This window comes from Vicia villosa, unplaced genomic scaffold (assembly GCF_029867415.1).
Source record: "Vicia villosa cultivar HV-30 ecotype Madison, WI unplaced genomic scaffold, Vvil1.0 ctg.000114F_1_1, whole genome shotgun sequence".
NCBI lineage: Eukaryota > Viridiplantae > Streptophyta > Magnoliopsida > Fabales > Fabaceae > Vicia > Vicia villosa.
The window spans coordinates 169,917-196,956 of record NW_026705022.1 but is presented as its reverse complement, the minus strand read 5'-3'; the positions used below and the strand labels follow the sequence as shown (position 1 = coordinate 196,956).

Below are 27,040 nucleotides of genomic sequence, written 5' to 3'. Positions count from 1 at the left end.
CATGCAAATCTTTGAGCAAATACACTATCCATTGTAACTCACAAGTAGCAGCTGCAAGAGCTCGATACTCAGCTTCACTGGAGGATCTTGAGACAGTCAATTGCTTCTTGGTTCTCCATGAAATAAGAGATCTTCCAAGAAAGAAACATTGGCCAGAGATTGATCTTCGAGTATCTGAGCATCCAGCCCAGTCTGCATCTGAATATCCCTGCAAGGTTAATTATGAGTTTCTTGGTAGGAAGATACCCCTCCCAGGACATGAATTCAAATATCTGAGGACCCTTGTAGCTGCATTGAAATGATTAATGGATGGAGCTGACAAGAACTGACTGAGTTGTTGAGTGCAAAAAGTAATGTCGGGTCTGGTGGCATTAAGGTATAGGAGCCTCCCAACCAGCCTTCGATAAGCAGGAATGTCATGGTATGGACCACTAGCATCTTGATGAACCTTAGAGGAAGGATCAGATGGAGTAGACACAGGTTTGGCAGATAAGAATGCAGAATCTTGGAGAAGATCAAGGCAATACTTCCTTTGGCATAAGGAGATTCCTTGTTTGGAGTGAGCCACCTCAATTCCAAGGAAGTATTTTAATTGACCAAGATCCTTAATTTGAAATTCATGATGCAACTGTTGTTTGATGAGTTGCATTTCCTGCAAAGAATTACCAGCCAGTATAACATCATCTACATAGACTAACATAATGGTGAATGAATGATGAGTTTGTTTGATAAACAAGGAAACATCTGCAGCAGCTTGTTTGTAGTGATGATGTTTAAAAAAGTCACTTAGCCTCTCATGCCATTTTCTACTAGCCTGTTTGAGACCATATAAGGACTTAACAAGTTTGCAAACTTGGTTAGGCTTGGTAGCTGTAACACCTGGAGGAAGGGTCATATATACATCCTCTTGAAGTTGCCCATGGAGAAAGGCATTGTTCACATCTAATTGATGGAGATGCCAATTATGGATGGAAGCAAGAGCAATAACAGTCCTGACTGTGGTCATTTTGGCAACAGGAGAATAGGTTTCAAAGTAGTCTAGTCCTTCAACTTGGTTATAACCCTTAGCAACTAACCTAGCTTTGAATCTCTCAATAGTGCCATCAGCATGGTGCTTGATTTTATACACCCATCTGCAGCCAATTGGCTTGATATTTGGAGGCAGGTCCACAATGGTCCATGTACCTGTTTTCTCAAGGGCAGATAATTCCAATTGCATAGCTTGATTCCAACAATCATATTTGCAAGCCTCAATGTAGTTTTTAGGCTCAGTAACATATGAAATAGAAAGAGAATAGTGACAATGAGGTATGGATAAATTGGAATAAGATAGGGAATCTGAAATTGGATATGGCATACCTTTAGAAGATGGATCTGATCTGCCAGACTGAGAGCATACATAGTGCTGCAAGTAAGATGGCTTGTGGGACACTCTAGAGGAGACACGAGTAGGTAAGGGTAAAGGAACTGGATTGGAACTATTAGAGGGTGGAAAATTATGTGAAGAATGAAGGGGTGTATGAGGAGGAGGATCAAGATTAATAGGGATGTCAAATGTGGAAGGATGAAGAGACTCAATGGAGGATGGAGTGGACAATTGAACTCTAGATTGGTCTGGAGAAGAACTAGGATAGTAAGACCAAGATTGACAAGAAGAATGAGTGTAGGGAAGTATGTGTTCATGAAAGGAAACATTCCTTGATGTGAAGACTTCTGTAGTGTTTAAATCCAAGAGAATGTAACCTTTCATATGAGAAGGATAACCTAGGAAAATGGATTTTCTTGCTTTAGGATCTAATTTGGTTCTGTGTACACTAAGGATCGAGGCATAGCAAAGAGAGCCAAAGACTTTGAAAGAAGAAATCTCAGGAACTTTGTCATGGAAAATTTGGTATGGTGATTTATTGTTTAGAATGGTGGAAGGTACTCTATTAATGATGAATGTAGCATAGAGTAAGGCATAAGACCAGTAAGGTTTAGGTAGTTTGGATTGATATAACAAAGCTCTACCAACATTGAGAATATGTTGGTGTTTTCGTTCTACCCTCCCATTTTGTTGGGGGGTTTCAACACACGATTTTTGATGGTTAATGCCATGAGTAGCATAAAAGGAAGTGAGCATGAACTCAGGACCATTGTCTGTTCTTAAGATCTTTGGGGTGATGTTATATTGATTTTGAATCATTTTAATGAACTGCTGAATTTTAGGAGCTACATCAGATTTGGATTTAAGGAGCACAATCCATACAAAACGAGTAAAATCGTCAAGAATAGTAAGGAAATACTTATGATTATGAATAGATGGTACAGACAATGGACCCCATATATCTAAATGGAGCATTTCAAATTTAGAGTTTGCAATATTGGAACTATGAGGAAAGGGGAGTTTCTTGTGCCTAGCTAAATGACAAATGTCACATGTAGCCTTAGAATCAAAGGAAATATTCGGATATAGTAAAGACATGTGGTTGATATTTTTACTGGAAACATGACCTAATCGAAAATGCCATAGAGCATTGCTAGGGAGAATTGTGTTGGCACTGGTGGAAGTGTTGACACTAGTGGAATGAGGATGAGACATGTTGGAATGGGTGAGAGCACCATTAGGATGACAGGCATTTACTTGCAGTCTATATAGGCCTCCAATCTGTATACCCAAACCAATCATCTTCAGGTTGTGCATAACCTGGAGAAAACATGTATGAGAAGAGAAATTAGCATGGCATTTTAATGACTGGCACAGTTTGGATATGGAAATGAGATTAATTTGAAAATCATTGGAATACAATATATCTTCCAAATATAAATCAGAAGAAAAATGCACATAGCCAGCTTGTTTCACACAAACAGAATTGCCATTAGGAAGAGTAATGTAAATAGGATTAATGGCATGAATAGAGGTAAAAAGAGAAAGAGATGAGCACACATGGTCATTTGCACCAGAATCAAGTATCCAATAGTTTGCTCGAGCAGATGAACTAAAACTGTTACAGACAATACCTGAGAGGTCCTCATTAGGAGTAGAAGTAGTCATCAAAGTGGAAATAGAGGCAGTAGTGCTAGGAGTGGTGGATGGGATCAAGTTAACTTGTTGAAGTAATCCAATCAACTGATCATATTGAGCTTGAGATATGTTGGTAGCACTAGCAGCAGATGAAGTTGTGATAGAATTCTCAGGTGTATGATCAACATCAGATGCATGAGCTGTGGAAGCATTAGCTTGTGATTTGTTTTTGTTGAAATTAGGGTGACCATGCTTTTGATAACAGAAATCCACAGTATGGCCAGTTCTATGACAAAAAGTGCATTGGCGAGGAGGATGCTTGTAATGAGGAGATTTGCCTTTGGACTCAAAATGTTGAGCAGCATTCACCATGAGTGCAGACTCATCTTCAGTAACACTAACAGAGTTATGGTTACTTTCTTCTTGTACTACCAATGAATATACCTTGTTAATTGGTGGTAATGGTTCCATGAGCAAAACTTGAGTTCTAACCACTGAAAAACGTTCATTAAGACCAGTTAAGAATTGCATAACCTGATCTTCAGCACGATAAGCACGAACATTCTGCATGGCAAGGCAACGTCATTGTTGAACGCACGAGCATGATGAAAGTGAACGGTGTTCATTGAGTTCTTCCCATAATCCTCTTAACTCAATGAAGTAATCCATAACAGATCGTGACGCTTGCTTCAAATTGTTGATCGAAGAACAAAGATTAAAAATGCGAATACGATCAGCTTTTGAAAAACGTTCACGTAAATCAATCCAAACGTCAATTGCATTAGCATGAAACACAATAGTTGAAGCAATTTGTTCAGAAACAGAATTCAATAACCAGGAATGAATCAAATGATTGCACCTTTCCCATTGATTACGATTGAGATCTTGATGTGAAGGAATATCAAGATCGCCATTGATGAATTGAAACTTGTTCTTCGCTCCCAGCGCTCGTTGCATAGATTTACTCCATGCAAGATAATTGGAACCATTGAGTTTTGGTGAGATACAAACCGAGTTTGGTCATTCACTTGGATGGATATAGTAAGGTGAATCAATGTCAGGTGATGCAACACACGGAGGCATGGTGAGAAAACAAGAGAAGAGAGAAAAACCACTGAATCGATGAGAAAAAAAATCCAAAAGAAGGAATCGGAACGAAGAAGAAAAGGAGAACTGAAAGAGTAAGAGAAATCAAGAAGAAAGATCTTGATGAATGAGGCAAACGAAGAAGATGAATGAAACAAGGATATGTTCAACTGATACCATATTATGAATTGAAAGAAAATACAACTTGCTTCATTAAGAAGATAAAGAAGATTACAAGTTGTTTATATATACAACCAAGTGTTGCATGTTTAGCTATCATGTACTGCCTATACAAAATCTTAAACTACTAACTAACTTCCAGTTGTATAACTAACAATTAGTTAGGTAGTTACACTCTCTTCATTTGTGTCTTCACTGTTACTTGCTGCTGAAGGAATCTCAGATTGTAACACGTGTCTTGTTGTGTATCAAGGTTGAAGAACTCTTAGTTTGGAAAATACTTATATGGACACAATCATAACACATTTTACACACAACTAATCACATTTTTTTTATTAATTAAAAAATTAAAATAAAATTGTCTCTCTCCACCATTAAACCAACCACCCCATGATGGCAATTAAAAACGAAATTAAATTTTAAATAATTTTCAATTTTCTCATTTTTTATTGGTTGTTTCTAAAAGTGTAAATTTAGGTTTGCTTCCACACAAGTATTTCTCTCCTTAGTTCTCCCTTTTAATATAACTTTTGCTTAAAAAAAACTATTATGTTCATTTGTAGTAAAAAGATACTAGTACTGCTTATTTATAATGATAAATACAATAATAACTCAGACTTAGAATAACCATCTTATAAGAGTGCACTATGCACTTCACTAAATGTTGAAAAATAGATAATTCTATTAAATATTTTATCATCAAAAAAATAAAAGTTACATTATTCTTGAACCAATTGGATCACTTTGGTAGTTAACTAATAACTATAGCTAAGGGGTCACATTAAGCAATCACACCTGTTGCATCACTTTGGTAGTTAACTTTAATCCTATAGTTATCTCAATTAATGCATAAATATGTTGTCATGCAATAATATACATATTTTGTTATTTTACCTTTCATATCATGAGAAGTTAAAAAGTAAAGAAAATTTAGTATTAAAAAAATAATTCTTAATTATGATTGAAATGTTATTTTTGTAATATTTTTATTAAGTGTGCTAAAGAGACAAAGATAAAGATAATACTTTGATGTACTTAAAGAGATATTTAAAAATGATTCTAATTTTAGAAATGAGATTTTAAAATTCCATAAGAGCTAACTAAACTTATAAATTATGGTGATAACCTAATCTTTACATGCAAAGGGGAAGAAATATGATTAAATCTGTCAAGGTTGTTTGTATAATGATTGTCTTTTCTTCCATATTAGTTTTTTCAATGAATGTGAAGAGTAAGTCTTTTTTCCATTTTCAACTTTTCTTATTAACTTTGTACTCAATATTTATCCCATTTTCATCACTCTTTTAATCTCCTTTTTTATTATAGCAAACTGGAAATGTGTAGTTACAGATGATTGTCCAACAAATCTGTGCGAGGTTGGTATGATGGTGAAGTGTAAGTATGGATATTGTAGATGTATGACAGTGTGGGTTCCAGAAAAGTTTGTAACCACTTGATTGTATATTTAGGAATACAAAGGTAATTTACTAGAATGTTTAATGAACTGTCATTTAGTTATTGTGTTGACACACACTATATTTTGATTTAAATTTTCTTTCTTTCTTTCTTTCTGATTTTAAGAATCTTATAGTTATGGCTTTGTAGTTTAAGATGATGATAATAAAGTAAAATAAGATTCAAAATAATAGTATTTAGATTATCTTTGGTTCCATTAATTTTAGAGATATCGCCAATATCACCACGACCTTCAATTCATGAATATTATATTTTCTTTTCGATCATACTCCATCTTATAAAAATATCTTTAATATTTAAGTTGAGAAACAATTTTAATCTAATTTCTAGTTACACTTAAATTTATGTTCCTCTAATATTTTAGTCACTGGCAGGACAGTCTTTGAGGACGTGCAAGATGGGCTACCGCATAGGGCCTCAAACTTTTTACGGTTAAACTGCAACTAAATAGGGCCTCATAAATCTTTGCCACTATTAAAATGGAGTTAAATAGAGCCTATAATTATTTTATCATATTTGAATCATGACTAATCTACACAGGACTTCCAAAAAATTGAGACGGCCTTGGTCATTGTAACAATCTTATATCTTTGTTTACTTTTAAAAGATATGGAAAACTAGAATAATTTGTGATACAAGTGTGAGTTGTGTAAGTTCTACACTAATTTAAAAAGTGGAGGTAAAATATTTTATAAGTGAGAGAACCTATATATCCATTATCTTAAGGTTTTGGGCGGTTATGTGATGTCTCTCTCACTTGTGTGTTGCTCTTGACCTAATAAGGATGCTCCTCATTGATGACCCAACAATGATATCAAAGCTTAGTTCAACGATGACTCCTTGTATCCAGGGACGGATCCAGACAATGCATATTGATGTGGCTAAATATAAAGGAATTTATAAATTAAATATATTAAAAATAAAAATAAAAATAAAAATATTCAAAGCAATACATTTATAATGAAAGTTGTTTATCAAATATAAAAGATTAATAAATATAAAAGTGAGAGAGAAATTTGAGAGAAGATGATAGTGTTTTAAAATTTGAATTGTACCGACTAGTCGAATCGGAAATTAGAAGGGTTATTAGTCTGGTTTTATTATTGGATCGGATAAGCTATTAAACCAATGAGAGCCGGTCAGAACCGACCAAAACTAGTAAAAATCGGTGAACCGACGATTTTGGAAAATCGATAGATAAGCTATAAAATTAAAATATAAGTAGAGTTTGTTCAAAACTTATTTGAAACAACTTTTCCTCCTTAAAGTTAAATTTACTAGACACTGAATTTATTTTGTTATTTTGTTATGTCTGACAATTATATTTAAAATTTGAATTTAAAGAATGAATTTATAAAATTATGATATTTTGAAATTTTAAAATTTAGTAGGTGTCGTGATTTTTTTCGATATTGAGTTATTTGGTTTGACTGGTTTAATAACTATATAGTTATGCTATACAAACTGGTTTATTCAACTGAATTATTCAATTTAATATGGTTTAATCATGAGGTTCAACCAGTAATCTAATAATTTGATTAATAAATCAGTGACTCGTCCTCATAAATTTAATGACCGATCTAATTTTTAAAACATTAAAAAGAGAATATATATATATATATATATATATATATATATATATATATATATATATATATATATATAAAAGAAAAAATATTTTTTTTGGTGTGGCTATAGCCACACTATGCCCATATGTAGGTCTGCCCATGCTTGTATCGAATGTCTTCCTGACAAAGGTGTTCACGCAGCGTGTTTTGTTGAGCCATCCAACGGCGGTGCAAGTAGATATGGATGAAAAAAATCTTGTATTTGAGAGATAGAGAGAGAGAGAGAATACTCATAAAAATGGATGGAGGTGAGTACGAGTCCCACATTGGATGGAAAAACACGTGTTAAACACTTTCTAAGTGAGAAGACCCATAAACCAAAAGCCTTAAGGTTTTAGGTTAATATGCGGGGTCTCTCTCACTTGTGTGGTTGTTCCTAAAGCCCAATGTGATGATCCTCATACCCCCTCATGACCTAACAGTGGTATCACGAGCCGTTGGTTCGAGTAAAGGACCGACTCACTTGTATCGAAAATACCACATGGTGGTGGGTAGGAGGTGTCTGCTATTGAAAAATGTCAACATCAGTACAAGTGTGTGTGCATGAACGAGCTTTCGTTTGAGAGAGATCATTGTGGATAGATTCACATTTGAGGGGGAGTGTTGTGAATAACAAGTGTGAGTTGGGAATGTTTAGAAACAAAGTATGGGGAAGTTCCACATTGATTAGAAAAATGAAGACTTTAGTATTTATAAGTGATAGAATCCACACACCTATCACCTTAAATTTTTTGGTGAATATATGATGTCTCTCTCACTTGTAATATAACAAGAAGTCGTGATAAATCCCTCTTTACAAACAATATCATCAATAGGAAGAGCATTTTGAACAAGATTTTAAAAACATAAAAGACCCGGGAAAAATTACATCATTATTACAAATAATAAATTTCATAACAAAACTTTCATCTCAGCCAATTAAGAGCCAAGGGCAAATGTCATTGAACACGCCATTTTTTTGATTTCAAATGAAATATTTTCTATCGGTTTTTAAGTTAATTGACATGAAATGTAGCTTAGGGTTTGAGGTTCGATTCTCAACTCCTCCACTTTTGAGTTTTATTTAGTACTGAAAGAAAGCCCTTATTTTACTTAATTTTTTAATTATAATATAAATAATTTATTCTCTCGGGTTTTTAACCAACCGACATGAAATGTTACTCATTATTTTATTTAATTAAAATAGAGCTTAACTTTTACCTCGATGTTCGCTACCAACCGAGATATAAACTCCAAACAATATTATATTCCAACATCAGAATGTTAACTCTCATTCATATAAACTTTTAATGCCCTAGCGAACGAACGAAACCCCCATTCTTCATCTTCTTCACCTAACAAACCGAAACATCATTCTTCGTCTTCTCTAAGTTGAACGAAGTAAACAAAGTAGGAAGGAAACTTGAATAAGGAAACTCGAACCTCAAACCAACATATTTTTTTGACCCTCTCATCACATTTCCAGTATGAAAAACTTTCTCTATGACTTTACCAGTAATGTTGTTGTTGTTGTTTTTGAGACTTAAAGTATAATGTTGTGTTGTGTTTCAAGTATTTGTGGTTGTTGTTGTTTAATGTATGAGTGTATATGGGTTGGGTTAATCCACAAAATTCAGTCAAACCCACAAAAAAATCCAAAACAACAGGTTGGGTCAGGTAATTGGGTGAATTAAACAAAAAAACCCATTAAAAAAAAAACAGATTCTAGGTAAAATCGGACCCTGCTAAAAAAAACTAGTGACCTAGTAATAAAATACTTATTATTACAATTTTAATAGTTTTGATGAATTTTGACTTATAGCATGTTTAGAAACTTACCTTTTCACGGTGAAAACGTGCGTATGGCCAACTCTATAATTGTTAGCCTTTATATTTTCACGGTAGAAATGCATTGGGACGCGAAAATGGACATGCAAACACACATCCAAACATGCTATTAATTGTTGCAATTTTAGTCTCAAATATTTAGTATTTTAATGAGTCACAACTTTAACTAATTTTGAATCTTTCACTTTTTTGGTTATTTTTATGTTAATACAATTTTATGTCATGCAACTTTAATTTTTTGCAAGTATTTTATGATAATTTTAATTTATTATCTTATGATGCTAAAAAATATATTAAAAATAAGTTATCCAATTTTTTTTAAATAAAATAAAAATGTTGAGTAAGTTTTATGAAAAAAATATGATGATTCATCATTAAATAATTTAATATTAAAAAAACATAAAAGTTATTTGGATAACCAACTACTCAACCCAATGAGATCTTGAAATTAGTGGGTTTGTCTAAACTGATTCAATAGTGTAACAGATAGTTATTTTTTCTCACCCAAACTAGAATACTCTATATGGTTTGGGTATTGGATTTGACCAAACACAATCCAAATTATGACACCCTTAACCTTAAAAAAATTATAAATAAATATTTAAATTTTTTTTTGGATTTTCGTTGAAAAATGAAATAAGAGTTTTAAAATTTCTTTTTGAGAGGTTAAAAATTTGTAAAAGCACATTTTTTTATCACTAGGATCATGAAATAAAATAATATAAATTATACTCAATAATTATTATACAAATAATCTTTTAAAAATATTATATGAATACAAATCTTTGAAATGAAATTTATAACAAAAGAGACATGGTAACAACTTAACCTATATGTCACTATATCAGAGTTGTATCTCATATCGACGTATGGCAAGTCCAACCGACAAGTAAAATAATACGTAAATAAAGGTTAAGTAGTAGGCCTCTACTCCATCCTCTTGATAGAAAACTAATCTTCACTTTCATACATAAATAAAAATATAGAAGAAGAAGACACAAAAGAAAAGAGTGAGATACATTTCACATAATATTAAGTGGTAAAATAATATAAGTGAATTGAAACACAACATAAACATACACCAATAGTTTAAATATACACACAATCAATATCGCAATCACACAAAATTACCCATAATCATACCACATTATCTAGAGTTTCATGACTTTACAAAATTTACACATGAATGCTTATCTAATGCACATCTCCTCTACTCCAATAAATATGGTACTATCAATGAACTTAGAGCTTATTTTATCGATTTCTAATAGATTAGAAGGATAGATGAGCTACGTCCCGCACTACAATACTCTCCTAGACGTTCGTAGACAAGTAATGTCTAAAAGTACATGCGAGCTATGTACGTACTACAACACCCTTCATCTAGGAGTAGATATGAGCTATGTTCGTACTGCGACACTCTCTCAGACGTCCGTAGACATGCAATGCCTAGAGTATATGCAAGTTACGTCATACTTCACACTATCACTAGAAGATACCTACTCCAATATATATGATGCATGAAAAAAAAAACAAGAATTCCATCCGAACCTCTAAAACATAGTTACACCCTCCGTCTCATAAAAAATGGAGGGAGTAATACACTGGTTCTTATTTAACTTTCAACATAATTCAACACTGGTTCTTATCAAATCTTCAACACAATGAAACACTTGCTCTTATCAAACCTTCAACATAATCAAACGTTGATTCTTATCGAACCTTCAACATAATTGACCCATTAGGCCTTCACAAGTACTATATGAAACACTGGACTTACGTCCTAAAGGTATTCACACAATCATTCATCATAGATAACTTGGTTCATAACAACATCTTATCAAAAGGTTGGACTCATGTCCTACAACAATATACAACATTATACAACTATTCATTATTGACATCATTATTCAAACATATAAGCATCTTGAAACATTTACCCTTTGATTGGTCTACGCATTAGCTTTCTAACGCATCCGACCCTACCTTAATTGGAGCAACCTGTTGCACCCTGATTTTTACCCTACGATTCCACTTCATTTGCATCATGTTTATATTTACTAACTCTTAATTCAAAATTACAAAAAAATGCATTCATATTCATTTTGCGCATTTTTGATAGAACTTTCAGTTTAACAGTATTTTTATTCATTGATACTAACCTTGTGCGGTTTTACAATTTTAATTTTAATTCGATTTAATCCTTTAAATTGAATTTTTATTAAAATTTAAAATCAATTTTTCTTTTATTATATTTTTGTGTGTTCTGTCATCTTATTTTATTTAGGTGTAATTAAAGATTCATTTTGGGTCCAAGATTTAATTCAAATGAAGACCCATATACAAAGTCTTTGGTCCAATTCATTTTGCTGCAAGATTTTTAATGACACTTTTTGTCCAAAGCCCATATTATTTTGAGAGAAAAAAATTGGGACCACACACAATGCTTCACACGGTTTTCTTGCTCAGTACAGCAAAACAAATTCGCACCACCATGTCCATCCTCATCCTTACTAATTGTACCAGAAAAACAGAAGAAAACAAAAACTCAGTACCATTCCACTACTCCACTACCCTGCAAATTCCAATTCCACTACCAACAAATCTGTACCAAGATCAGAAAATGTTCCCCTTTGATCTTATCCAATTCCCTCAAGCAATTCTCTCTTCTACCCTCATTCAATTTCATCTATAAAACCACACTTTCACCAACAGCAAAGGGAGGAAGAAATTTGCAAAGAAACTCTGCTCAAATATCTCTAGAACTCTTCCTCCAAACCTCAAAAATTTGAAAAAAAAGCCAAAAAGAAACCTTCATAATCTGAACCTGCTCCACACACCATACAAATCCATCGTATTCCTTCATCATCATTTCACAGTTTCACAATCTGCATAACTAATCTCCATCATCCTTCAACTTCCTGCACAAAATGGACTAACCTATCACTACATATTAACCTTCATCCAACACCTCATAAAACTCCATATGTTCATCAGCTTTTCACCTTCATTTACTCAAAACTAATCGATCCACACCAAGCTTTAACCCACCCTCTAAAACTTTCAAACTGTTCTTCACACCTTCATATCACCATTTTGTTTCCTTCATCACACCACCAACTCGCTCATACCATCTTCATCCACCTTGTTCAAGCACAACAGAACCAATAATCTTCCATTCCTTTTCATCGACCAAATCATACACATCACAAACCTTCAACAGAGCAAACTCACAAACCTGCATCAACGAAACCATCAACAACAACACTGACGCAACCTTCACGGTCCACTCACAAATTTCCTTCAACCATCATCATCACCGACGAATACAACTTCGACGAGAAAGAGCAGAGCTGAAGAGGAATCAAAAACAAATTATACCAGCGTGGACCTTCACCTCGTTAACGTACGAGTTGGTAATTCCTTATGATTTTCGTGATTCGTTTGTTGTTGTGATTCATCATCGTGCTTGTTATACTTGAATCGAATTGCTTTGCTTGAGCTTTAGATTGTTGTTGCTTTGTGGTATGTGCATGACTGAGTTTATTAGTTTGAGAGGTGAGAACAAGCGGATGAGATCGAGAGCGAAGTGGAACTGAGTGAGAGATTAACGGAAAGAACAGAGGTTTTGTTGTTGTTGTTTGTTCACGACGAAGAAGTTAGGAACAGAGAGAGATCGTGAGAAACAGGAGAACCAGAGAGTGAGAGAAAAAGCAGATTGAGCGTGAAGGGAGAGGGGCGGACCGGTTTTGCCCATTTTAGATTTTAGGGTTTTCCAATTTTTGACTTGGGCCTTATTTGTTTCAACCCATTCCGTTTTGCTATTACCAACCCGATTTACTCACATACACTACTGTTCAGCGAATACACCCCCACTTTTGAGTTTATTTTGTTATTTTGGGCCTGTTTCTCTATAAGCCCAACGCCCTTGCTTATCATACCCTCATGTTTTACTGTTTACTAGCCCATTTTATTTTAATTGTTCTTTTTAGTTTTATTAATTAAATTTTCTTTTATTTCAAATATTAAAAATACAAAACATGTTTTTTTAATTAGATTTCTTTTATTTTCTCCTATTATTAAATTTCCAAAAATATTAGTTTAGCCTTTTAATTTCCCAATTTTAGTTAGAATTAATTTAATTTTAGGATTTAGAATTCTCCATTCGTCTTTTAGTTTTAGTTTTCTTTTTTCTTTTCAACTTTTAAAACACTTAATAATTATTCAAAAGTAGAGAACGGTGAGCATCCTTGCATTGGGATTCAGTTCACAACTATCTACATTTCCCTTTAAAAAATACCCAACCATAAAACACATTTAATTTACTTAATAATTTTCAGACTTTAAAAAAAGTAGAGAAGGGTGAGTATCCTTGCATTGGGATTTTAATTCACCATTATCTACATCAAAAAATACAAACCAATTCCAATTTTCTTTTCTCTTTTAAGAACATGTTAATTCCTTTCCACGACAATTGTGTAAGTCTCCAAAGGTCGAGCAGCAGTGGAATGCGACGTTTAACATCGTTCATTTAAAAAACACAAAAACATACAAAAATTTGTAAGCCGAACTACGGCTGCTCTGATTCCTTAAAGGGATACGTAGGCATTGGGTCGCGGGGCCCGAACGAGCACATCTTTGTAAATATTTCTTTCTTTTCCCCGTGTTTCTTTTCTCTTTTTTTTTCTTTGCGCGTTTTCCTTTAGCTTTTAGTTTTAGATAACACCCTTTAGACTTAGACTAACAAGAGCGGATCCCGTCGAGTACGACGGACGTGAGGAGTGCTAATCCCTTCTCCTTGCGTAACCGACACCCTTACCCTTTTCTCTGGTCGTAAGACCTTTCTTTTGTTTTCTCTTATAGGTTTTACTCGATGTTTTCCTTTCCCGTCTCTTGGGATAAATAAACAATCGATGGCGACTTCATTGATTTTTAATAATCTAGTTGATGTTCGATCCGGTTGTCAACACAACCAAACTCAAATTATGTCAATTTTAGTTATGCCTCATACTAAAAATAGAAACAACTATGGCCTGGCCGTAGCTTATGCTAAGGTTGTAGTAACACAAAACACGCGCTACCTTATAGAAAGCAGAGACAACTACGTCTGGACATAGCCAGAACTCAAAATTATGTATTTTGGTTCCTTTACTTCGAACAAAATCCTCCCTAACATGTTTGTTTACTTAACTCAAGACTCATAAAAACAATATAGCTACAAAATTAAATAACATAACACATCACAATATCATTTAAACATAAAGTCCTAAATTAAAATCCTCAAACCATATTTTTATCCTATATTTGCTAAGCATTGTCAAACTCATTACATAATAATTTTACAACTTAGAGCTAACATCAATTTGACTTCGTTATCTACTAGATATTATATTTTCTTTTTACAAATAATCATATACTAACAAATATTCAAAATCTAAAGTTTACTTTCTTCAAAGCAATTTCTAAATGATAAATTATAATTCATCTATTAGTCTAATACATTATAATTTTTTTATACATTATACTCCAACATACAAATCGACAATCACACGTTCAAACACTAACCTTCACGAAAGTTATCCCTACGAACACACAAGAGAATAAAATGAATCATTAAACATATATATCATCTAAAAACTAAAGCCGAACTAGGGTCGGCCAACCCCTCTACCCACAACCATTATCATACCCACGAGTAAAATAATCTCCACCTTTACCTCGAATGAAGTTTTTACACGACATAAGGAACCGAGCAACGACCATGAGTACAAATACTTTTGTATTGTTCAAAAAAGATCTGGTGTGTGTGTTCTCCCTACAAGGGTAAGAAGACTTAAAGGACCTGGTATGTATATTACATTTTTAGGGGTGAGGGCTAGCCCACGATGATGATTAGTCATGTATAGAAGTTTTTAAGGCCGTTTTAGGAACCAACTTACGTGAGGTGAGAGGTCCTGTTGTTGGTCGGCGCTGCTAGACAGATCAATTTGTAGTGATCTTTATAGACAAAATCTTAATATATTCCTACACCCCTAAATAGCACATGAAGCATTTGAGGATTGTGTTATCTGTTCTCCGAGAGAGGCAATTTTTTACAAAGTTTAACAAGTGTGAATTTTGTATTTCCAAAGTGAGATTTCTTGGTCATGTAATATGTGGAGGAGGTGTAGTTGTAGATCCATCAAAGGTGGAGGAGATAATAAATTGGGAGCGACCAAAGAATGCATTTGCAGTCCGGAGTTTCTTCAGTTTAGCAGGTTATTATCGAAGGTTTATTATGGGATTTTCTAAGTTGGCATTATCGTTGACGGAACTTACTAGGAAAGAGGTTACTTTTAGATGGGAATCCGAGTGTGAACAATGTTTTTGGAAAATAAATAAGAATTTGACCACTGTTCCGCTATTAGTAATTCCTAATCTAAATCAGCCGTATTAAAATAGGCAGGTTGCGGCCTATGCCTCTTGACAGTTTAAACCTCATGAGGAATGCTATCCTACCCATTATCTTGAACTTTCTACTATTTCTTCACCCTCAAGGTGTGGCGACACTACTTGTACGGAGTTCACTTAGAGGTGTTTAGTGATCATAAGAGCATTTAGTATCTCTTAGATCAGAAGGAACTAAATATGTGTCAGAGAAGATGGATGAAGTATCTTAAGGACTATGACTTTGAGTGAAGTATTATCCAAAAAAGGCTAATAAGTTGGTTAGTGCCTTGAGAAGAAAAAAAATGTATGCCACTGAATTGATGGTACTAGAGCATGATTTAATGGAGAAATTTTGATATCTTGATCTCCTATTTATATGGATTCCGACATATGTGTTGATTAGTAACTTGAGTATCAAAAGTGATTTGAGAGAGAGAATTTGTAAGACCCAATGGTCTGATGTATAATTACAAGCCAACGAAGACCTACCTGATTTTGTTCGAGCCCTTGATGGAGTCCTTCTCTTTAAATAGAGAATTTGCATACCCAATGACTCTGAGTTAAGAAAATTGATCTTGGACGAAGCCTATCAGAGTAATTCTCAACTCACCTTGGTTCGTCGAAGATGAATCAGGATTTGAAGAAGAACTTCTGGTGGCCTGGTACGAAGAAAGACATTGCGACGTATGTGGCACAATGTGTTGTTTGTCAGCAGGTGAAGATAGAGAACTAGAGACCAGGCGGTATGTTACAACCATTGGAGATACCCGTGTGGAAGTGGTGCAACATTTATATGGGTTTTATTATCGAATTGCCTCGTACTTTTGATGGACATGATTTTTTATGGGAAATAATGGACAAATTGACAAAGTCAGTCCATTTCTTACTAGTTAAGACTTTTTACAAGGTCATTAACCTCACAAGGTTATTTGTGGCAGAGATTATACAATTACATGGTGTACCATCCAACATTGTATCAGATAGAGATATGAAGTTCACTTCGAGATTAAGGAGAGCGTTCCATAAGGATATGGGAACAAGTTTGAATTTGAATACTGATAATCATCCTGAATGTGAGGGACAAACAAAAAGAATGATTCAAACCATTAAGGATATGTTATGGGCATGCGTCTTAGAGAGTGGCGGAAGTTTGAAAAACCACTTGCCATTGATAGAATTTTCCTATAGCAACAGTTACCATGCCATTATTGAAATGGCTCAGTATGAAGTATTGTATGGGAGGAAGTGTCGATCACCGCTATGTTGGTCCAAAGTGGGTGACAAAGGAATTCTTGGACTTGAGATGATTTAGGAGACTATTGAAAAGATCAAGATGATCCTAGAGAAGATAAGGAAAGCACAAGATAGCCAAAATAGTTATGCAGATAAGCAAAGGAGACCTTTGGAATTCCAAGAAGGAGATCATGTGTGTTTGAAGGTTACCCCAAGGTTGAGGTTGAAAGGATAGTTCAAGACGCACAAGCTTAGGCTGAGGTATGTGAGACCTTATCAGATTGTGAGTCAGGTAGGCAAAGTAGCATATCAGTTGGCGTTACCATCCTCCCTATCCGGGTTACATGATTTATTTCACGTGTCACAACTTTGAAAGTACGTATTGAATTCCTTTCATCCTACTCTCCTGGATACAGTTGAAGTGAAACCAGATCTATTATTTCAACCACTACCCAACCACATCATGGAGTATGCTAGTAAGTCATTGAGAAATAAGAAGATACCTCTTGTGAAGGTTCTTTGCAAGGTGTCGCAGACGAAGGTGTTTGGGAGCTTGAATGAAAAATACGAGAATGGTACCCTTATCTTTTTTCAAGTAAACCATGCAAATTCAAGGACGAACTCTATTTAAGGGAGGATGTAATATCTCAACACAACTATCGACTAATTAACACTTTAAAGAATTATTAGTATGATTAATTAGGAGATTAGTAATACTAATGCCCTGAATAATTGAGAATTTATGGTTACAATGACCAACTAACAAGTTGAGGGAAAATGGTAACTTCACCCTTAAATAGTTGTGTGACACAAGTCCTTCTCTTAATTCCACATCGTTGCTTGTTGAAATTCCGAATTGAGAAGCAAGAGAGAGAGAGAGAGAGAGAGAGAGAGAGAGAGAGAGAGAGAGAGCCATGAGAGTGGAAAAGAGAGAAAGAAGAAGGCTTCAAGCCCATCTCTCATTCTTCATAATCTTCAACCATTCCAAGTGTGCTTCATCAGTTCCTTCCTCTGTCCAACTCTGATCTTTAGTTTCTAAAGGTGATTCTCTAGTTAGGACTTGGGTTTTAGAAATCTAGGGTTTTATGATCATGGGAGGGTTTGGGTGATATTGCCTGAAATCATGTCAGTTATATGAATTACTTGCTTAAACATGATGCTTGGTATTGATTACATGCTCCACTTAAAATTTTCCTTTAAATGATCCATGTCTGTAGTATTTATATAATCGGTTGAGTTTTGAATGCTTTTTTTTTTTGCATTTTCTGCTATCCTCACTTAACGAGAATTATGGTGGCTAAGCGAGCCTGCATGCATGGGTATTTTTCAACTTTCTAGGTTTGCTTGCTAAGCGACCCAAGGATCACTAGGCGAGCCTTCATGGATGAGATACAAATAATTTCTGGGTTCACTCTCTAAGTGACCCAGAGCTTGCAAAGCAAGAGTTCTTTTTTGGGAAAAGTTTCAGTTCTAGACGGTCTCGCTTGGATCTCGTTGGGAGTGGCTAAGCGAGCCTTTAAAGCTGAGATTTTTTATATTACTAATTTGAACACAGATTGAGCTCTATAATTCAGAACGAGACGTTGTTAGTTGCATTGGGAAGATAAAAGAGAGAGTTACAACATAGTAGAGACTTTGATGTCCTGCCACTTCTTTTCCCCGTTTGTCCGTTTGTTGTGGTTGAAAGTTCGGACGTAGTTTTTTTATTATGCTCGAATGAAGGAGAATGCCTAAGCTACTAGGTGGTAAATCACTTGGATACTCACCCGAGCTATCAATTGGTGTGCTTGTGTAGCCTTGGTTGGCATAATTCACTTGGATACTCACTTGATTTATCGATTGGCGTGCTTGTGTATCCATGTAGGTGTTATGCATTAGGATATTCACCACAAGTGTGCTTGTGTGGCCATGTAGACGTAATTCACTTGGATACTCACTTGAGCTATTGATTGGCGTACTTTTCTAGTCATGTTAGACATTATGCACTTGGTTACTCACCACAGGTGTGCTTGTGTATCCTTGGTTGGCGTAAATCACTTGGATACTTACTTGAGTTATCGATTGGTGTATTTGTGTAGCCATGTAGGTGTTATGCACTTGGATACTCACCACATGTGTGCTTATGTATCCATATAGGTGTAATTCACTTGGATACTCACTCGAGTCATCGATTAGTGTGCTCGTGTAGTCTCTTGGTGTTATGCAATTGAATACTCACCATAGGCGTGCTTGTGTGGCCTAAGTAGAATGTTAGATACTTCTCTGGAATTCATTCGGCACGTTATGAAATATGCACACATTGATTTACACCAATGTTAGAGTGAATCTAGCGTTTCATGAATTAAGATGGTAATGGAATCCGGATATCATGTTATCCATTACTTGTATGTTCCTAAAATTGATAAGTAAAGAAACCATAGACCGATGGTATGATCAGAATAAAGATGGTATACCCTACAGAGCTGAGAGGACCCATAAGATATGGGGACTCAGTGAGATTCGGTAGTCTCACCCCAATATTGTTGATTATTTTCAAATAGCTCATGGAAAGACAAAAGCAAAGGTAAGATGTCTTAGGTGACTTGGAGATGTTTCAGAGGTAGATCTTCCACTGTGTTTTGAGCTTTTTAGATTTAGCATTTTAGGGATTATTTATTAGCACCACCAAATGTTGTATTTTAGCCATGATGTATTCCGTTTTTTGTACCTTGTACTGATACTTATTATATACCATATATGATAGTACTGCGTATTATTCTAAATATATATGTATGAGTGTTATACATTCTTTATTAATGAAAACTGAAAACATGTGTGGATAAGAATTACGGATTTTCCAAAACATTTCTTGATTATTTTTGTTTGTAGAACCAATACAACTGGGGTGACCTAGAATTCTTCATTAATTAATATTTCTTCATTTGAAACTCCCATTTTCTTCATTCTTGATTTCTTCCATTTTTTATCTTTTGTTGTTCAATTTTTATTTTTTTATTCTCCCTATTTCGTAGTCTCTTCAAACGTCTCACATTTTCTTTTATAATCACTTACTTTTTTTAGGTTATTTCTAATCCTAACATTTTAATTCATTTTGCAATATCTAAGTATCACCCCTCCTAAGTGGCTTTTACCCCAATAATTTTTTCACAATTATCTTATTAGTTATAATTTGTTAAGTATCATAGTAAAGAAATTCACTTGTACTTCATTCTAATTCATACCTTACATCGATATTAATAACTATTGTCATTGTTCTTCTTTTACTCATTATAAGAATTTTTGAGGATGTCAATAACTATTATTTTCATTTATAGTACAAAATTTATACTAGTATTTATAATGATATATACAATAATAACTAAGGCATAGAATAATGAAAGTCATCGATTGGTGTGCTTTTGTATTCTCTTGGAGTTAAGCATTTGAATATTTACCATAGGTATGCTTGAATGGCCTAAGTAGAATGACATATACTAATTCAGAATTTACTCGGCACATTGTGAAATACACTATTGATGCAATAAATTGGAAAGCAAAAGATTTGGAAGTATTATTCAGGGAATTATCATGTCCATAGAGAATAATCGGTTAGAATGCCGTTCAACAATTTCTATGTTTTCGAGTTCGGGTTTGAATGATATAAAAGTAAAAAAGATATAAATAGAAAAATAAATACATTCTTCAGAGAGAATAACTTATCAGACCTGAATATACACTACTCGTCACAAACTTAAACCTATCGACCAATTATACACAACATACAATATTCATCAATGTCATTACATATCAACCACAACACCCACTGTATAATCTTATAGACGATCTCTCCACCAACCTTAACAACACAGAAGACAACTGTGTTACTCGCGTCGACCATCTCTTAGCACTACACAACCAACACAGAGGCATTAAGCACAGATACCCAATTGAATGCCAACTCTAAATATATCTCTAAAATCCAGAAACTAACAGATAATCATCCTATATAAGGATTCGAGCAATATATGTCTATAGCGTCCCAAACCCCAAGCACAAAACAAAAATCTAAGATAACAATCGACAAAGATTTGTAAAGTAGATTAAATACAACGTCATGAGCGATAAATATACATAGGTTCAAAGTAAATATACAAATAAAACCCAACAAAAGAGAAATACACAAAGAGGAGAAGGGATAAATAAAATATCTCACGAGTTGTCAGCTCCTATCGATGATCAATCCATCCCGGATCATCCGTATGCAAGCTCCATAGTTGTTTTCTAAGCTAATCTAACATAAAAATGTGAGTGATGGAATTGGGACAAAAAACCCCCAAAACATACCCTAAAAATATGAAAGAATCTATTTATAGAAAAACAAAATTCAGCAGATCTCGCTAAGCGAGATGGAGCTCGCTAAGCGAGATCGCGAAGCTTCAACCACTGCCAAGGGGTCAAAATAGGTCATAGGGCGCTACAAATCTCACTTAGAGAGCCTGGTAGTAGAAAACTTACTTATTGCTCCAAAACTGCGTATTCGAAGCCATGCCTTCGACACTTTATTACTCGAGGCTCCGATATGCATCAATACCTATAAAATGAATGAAAAATGGCCAAACGGTAAAAAAAAACGAATCAAAACTAAAGAATACATAATATGTAGAAATATAACAAAAAACATACGCATTCACGCACAAGTTGAGGAAAAAGAGACGATAAGTGTCGTAAAACTATATACAAAAATAACTATAATTTGGCGCTTATCATACACATACGTTGATTTACACCAATGTTAGAGTGGATCTAACAATTCCATAATTAGGATGGTAATGTAATCCTAATATCGTGTTACTTATTACTTATGTTCTTGATATTGATAAGTAAAGAAACCATGGATCAATGGTATGATCTGAATAAAGATGGTATACCTTATACAGCCGAGATGACCCATAAGATAGAGGGGTCAACTGAGACTTAGTAATCTCACCCCAACGTTGTTGATTATTTTCAAGCAGCTCTAGGAAAGACTAAGGTAAGGGTAAGATGTCTTAGCTGGCTTGGAGATGTTTCAGTGGCAGTTCTTCTGCTGTATTTTGAACTTTTTAGCTTTATCATTTTGGAGATTATGTATTAACACCACCAAATTCTGTTGTATTTTGGCCATGATGTATCCGATTTTTGTACCATATACTAATATTTATCCTGATTACATTACTTATGTTATACTTTCATGTATCATATATGATATCACTACGTATTATTCTAGACATATATGTATGGGGTGTTACACATTTTTTACTAATGAAAATTAAAAACATGTGTGGATAAGAGTTATGGATTTGCCAACAAATTTCTTGATTATTTTTGTTTGTAGAACCAATACAAATGGCTTGACCCAGATATCTTTGTTAACTAATTATATCTTGATTTGAAACCCCCATCTTCTTCATCCTCGATTTCTTCCTTCTTTTTTTATTTTATTTTTTGTTGTTCATATTTTATTTTCTATTCTCCGTATTTCAAAGTCTCTTTAAACATATCTCATTTTCTTTTCTAATCACTTACGTTTTTTATTTCTAATTCTAACATTTTAATTTATTTTGCAATATCTAATATCTAAGTATCAACCCCCCTAAGTGGCTTTCACCCCAATATTTTTTTTGAAAATTCTCTTTTAAAATTCTAATTTATTTAGTATCAATGATACTTAATAAATTATAGGCCTTTTATAGGTTTTTTTTCCAGTCTGGTTTGACCTTTTTAAAAGTCTGCCATGCCCTGAAAGCCTATTTTATAGTCTATTTCTAATTAAGGTTTTCAATTAATTTGTATTACTTTAGAAGCCTTATAAGTCGGCCTATATGTGAATATTTAGGTCATTCTATTTAATATTTTTTTTACTATATATGCATATATAGACCAACTTATTTAGCATTTTTCTAATATATATGCATATATAGGCCAACTTATTTAGACTATTTTTAATATATATAAATATAGACCGACCTATAAGTCTTCATAGGCTTTTTTAATAGCCTAAGCCTGACCTATATAATTAAATAGGCTTTTTAAAAAAACCTAAGCTTGACCTTTTATCAAATAGGCATGGTCTGGTCTAGCCTTAAATAGGCTACGCTATAGGTCCCTGTAGACCGACCTGACCTATTCCCATCTCTAAATATCATAATCAAGAAATTCGCATGTACTTCATTTCAATTCATACCGGACATTAATATTAACTATTATCATTATTCTTCTTTTACTCATTATAAGAAATTTTGAGGATGTTTTTTTTGAGTAAGCAAGGAATTATATTAACGGGAGAACTAAGGGTTCTCCAACCTTGATACACAAAAACGGACAACAACCGTCCAAAAAGGAAAACGAGGTTACAAACCAAATAAAGTTACGACATGAAAGACCAAGGATCTTTGATAAAATCGTAAAAGCTATACTTGGAATGAGTAATATCGCCGAAAGAAGACCACCGCCAAACCAAAAGTTTTATGTGCCATACCATATCATTAATATTCCAAACTTCATTGTTAAAACAAAATTCATTCCTTGTCAACCAAATCACCCACGAGGTGGCTAACCAAAACACCCCTAACTTGCATTCTTTAATCTTTTTTTCCCGGCCAAACTCAATCCACTCTGTAACATTCTATTTTTATTAGATTTAATTAATTAGGATTATTTGATAATTGATAATTGTTTATGTGTTTTATTTAATTATTGTTTGCGCGATAATTATTTAATTGGGTGACAATATGTTATTTAGCTAATTAATAAATGGTAGAATTTTATTTGAAATTAGTTAAATGGGCTTAGTTGAGTGAGAAAGAGTACTAGGTGGGTAAAGCCCAATGAGATAATGAGAGTTAGGAGAGAATTTTATGAGTTAACCTAAATTAGATAGAAAGATAGAAAGAAAAGTAGAGAAGAGAAAAGAGGCAAAAGAGTAGAAGAGAGAAGAGGAGAGGATTGTAGATTCTTGAAGTTAGAAGGAGAAATTCAAGAGCTAAGGGTTTGAATACAAATTCTTGTAGAATCTATGATTGGGTAATGTTGTATGTGTTAAAACATGAGATTTCACTTTGGGTATTTTCATAATCTATGAGATTTGTGTTGTTTGATGTTGTTTATGCTTGGAATGAGTAGAAATGACATGTAATTCATGATTCTTTACTTGATTCTATGGGTGGGTTTTGATTTATAACATGTTGGATGAAAAGAATGTAAAAACCTAACTTTGGGATTTGGGTGAAATTCATGAATTTGCATGATTAATGAAACTTTGATGAATCTAAGGATACATATGTGTTATGTGTATATTATGTATGTGAAATTCGTGTGCAAATAATGAACTGAACTGTGAATTGAGTAATGAAATGAAAAAGAGGGAACTGTGCTGAGTTTACACAGAGAATTCATTCTGCGTTGTGTTCGCGACGCGAACGAGAGGTGGCGGCGCGAACTGAATGAATTCTGAAATGATTTGGTTCTGCCTTGTACTTCGCGGCGCGCACATGTGGAAGCGGCGCGAACTGAATGCATTTTTGAGATACCTTGTTTCTGTCTGTTACTTCGCGGCGCGATGTTAAGTGCCAAATTGTAGTTATTCTGTGTATGTAAATAGTGGCACTTATCGATACTTTTTGTTAATACCGTTCGAATAATACCCCGTTTTGTGTATAAATACGTATACTTTGTGAATATATGTATCTTCATATACTTTTATACTTTTTGATAGTTTTCTATTCATTTTGTAGGTATTGAGGCGTATTTGGAGCATGAGCAATAACGTGGCGAAGACACGGCTTCAAACGCGCGATTTTGAGCGGCGGAATCAATTCATTCGGCGAATAAAGCTCAAAACCAAATAATAATAAATCACCAATTTGGTTGATATGTTGTCATTTTTAGATAGAGCATGAAATAAGCTTTTCAACGCTTCGAACCGGGCGTAAATCGGAGTTACGGTTCTCAAGATATGACCAAAACAAGATTTGCTGTTCTGTTGAGCGGGCTAAGCGGGCTTGACCGCGCTAAGCGCGGTCTGGGAGCATTTTTGAGCAAGTTTGGCAGAGAGTTGGGCGCTTAGCGCGGGTTTTTGGCGCTAAGCGCGGTCTGGCGGCTTAAGAACAATAAAAAACAGCCCGCTTAGCGCGGTGGGCGCGCTTAGCGCGGTCCGCGACTTCAGTTTTGGTATATATGTTGTAAAATCATATTTTTTAGGTATGTTTTGGGTATTTTTGAACCCCAACTCATCAACCTTCATTTTTTGGTAGATTGAGCTTAGAAAACAACATTTGTGGCTTGTAATCGGAAGATTCTTGGTCGGGAGCTCGATTGATCGTGATTGACACTGCGAAAGATTTGGTTTTCTTCTCCTCCTCTTCTCTTTGTAACCACTTTTGTTGGGTTTGTTTGTAAGTTTACTCTAAACACATGGATGTTTGTTACTCTTTGTACTAGTTGTATAATATATTTGCTTTACAAATCTTAATCGGTGTTTCCTTGATCTTTTTGCTTAAATGCTCTGGATTTATGTTGTTGTAGACATAGACATCACAAATCTTGATTAGGGGGATATCTGTTAGCTTTTGATTCTAGACATAGGATTTGGGTTAACATCCACATAATATCTGAGTTTAATGTCTCTGTGTTGTTTGATCGGTTGAGACATCGTCGAAAGAGCAATATAGTTGAATTTCCGTCGATGTTGCAGAAATGGACATTGATGTGAGGGATATGTGGTGATTCTGACGAGTATTGTAGATTGAGTACGGTGGAGTGATAAATCTAATTTTGTGAGGAGTAGTTTAGATTCAAACCATATAAGCTATTCTCTATCAAGAATGAATTTATTTTATGTTCATATCTTATATTTTCCTTGTTTACTTTCAACCCATTTAACCCGAACTCAAGAACTAAGAATCCGTCGAACGGCAGTTCGGTATCACCAATCTCTGTGGACACGATAATTCCCGGATAAATATTTCCAAATCTTTTGTTGCTTGCCGCTTTACCGCTCCAACACGCGACCAAGGGTTGGCGGTGCGAACTATATTCAAAAATATTTTCTTGTTTGTTTAAGACTTGGCTTGCATACCTATTACTTCTATATGTTCGATATGTGTTATTAATTGATTAAATAACATGTGTGAGGTGTAATTGAATGTATTATGTAATGGAATGCTAAATGATAATTGTGTTGAGATTGGATTGAATTGCATGTTGTGTAATGTTGTGCAAGGTTGGAAAGATGTGATTGTGTAGTTTAAGAGATAGAGAGATCGTCTTAAATGCATGAGTCTTGTTTTGTTGCACATGTACACAAGCATGAGTCTTTGAAAGTGTAAATGTTGGGTAATCTCGCGAAGGTTATTTACTTGTCCCAAACCTAACGAGTACGGAGTTTGAAAGCTTAACGAGTATGGGGCTTTGAGGTGGTTATCTAGTCTAGAGAGAATGACAATCGGCATGACCGGAAATGATAACGGAGGGATCCACATGCATATCACATAGAGTCACACTTGAGTCGCACGTGTCGGTGTGAAATGTTGTTATGTGTGATTATGTGGTATGAATGCGTGGATGCGAATTTGATTGATATGCATGTATGTGGAATGATGAATCATTTTATATGAATTAGAGAATGTGATGAGAAGGAGATATATGTGATTAATACATGTTTGAGGTGAAATGTGAAATATATAGGTATGAGCGATATATGTGTATATATGTAAATTTGCAATATATGAGGTTGTGAACTAATTGTGATGATTGATTGAGTTGAACATGTTAACTTTATATTGGAGATAAATACATGTTTTGTGAAGAGTGATGAATTCTCGAAATGTATGCTTACTTATGTTGCATTTCCCATTATTATATTTTCTATTTAAAATTTGAATTCTCACCCTTCTGTTTGAATGTTATCCTTCGTTGATAACGTGCAGGTTCCGACGAGTAGTAGCTTGTCCGAGGATTTAGCCGAGGATCTCCTGAGTTGTTATTGGATTAGGTAGTGAGTCATATGCTCTGATCATGTAACACTTGGGGGGATTTTATTTAGACTTATGCTTATGTTTGGATATTGTTATTTCCTATGTTTTGTTGGATATTCAGATGTATTTGTTTGAGATCCCAGATATGTTGTTTGAGGCTATGTGGCCAAGATTGTGGATTTAAA

At 34.3% G+C, this 27,040-nt stretch overlaps 2 long non-coding RNA genes across 5 annotated transcripts; both read left to right on the top strand.

The window, feature by feature from the left end:
* Positions 1–5,344: 5,344 nt before the first annotated feature.
* Positions 5,345–7,158, top strand: LOC131624295 (uncharacterized). The gene is made up of 3 exons (XR_009290566.1): positions 5,345–5,501; positions 5,597–5,749; positions 6,121–7,158. It is a non-coding gene; the product is annotated as an uncharacterized LOC131624295 (long non-coding RNA).
* A 4,052-nt stretch (positions 7,159–11,210) lies between these two features.
* On the top strand, positions 11,211–27,040 carry LOC131624334 (uncharacterized). Of its 4 annotated transcripts, none has more exons than XR_009290570.1 (3): positions 11,466–12,617; positions 24,615–25,274; positions 26,808–27,040. It is a non-coding gene; the product is annotated as an uncharacterized LOC131624334 (long non-coding RNA). The 4 variants fall into 4 exon arrangements; XR_009290572.1 differs by lacking the exon at positions 26,808–27,040 and having other exon boundaries at positions 11,470–12,617; positions 24,615–25,050; positions 25,134–25,345; XR_009290571.1 differs by lacking the exon at positions 26,808–27,040 and having other exon boundaries at positions 11,211–12,607; positions 24,615–25,345.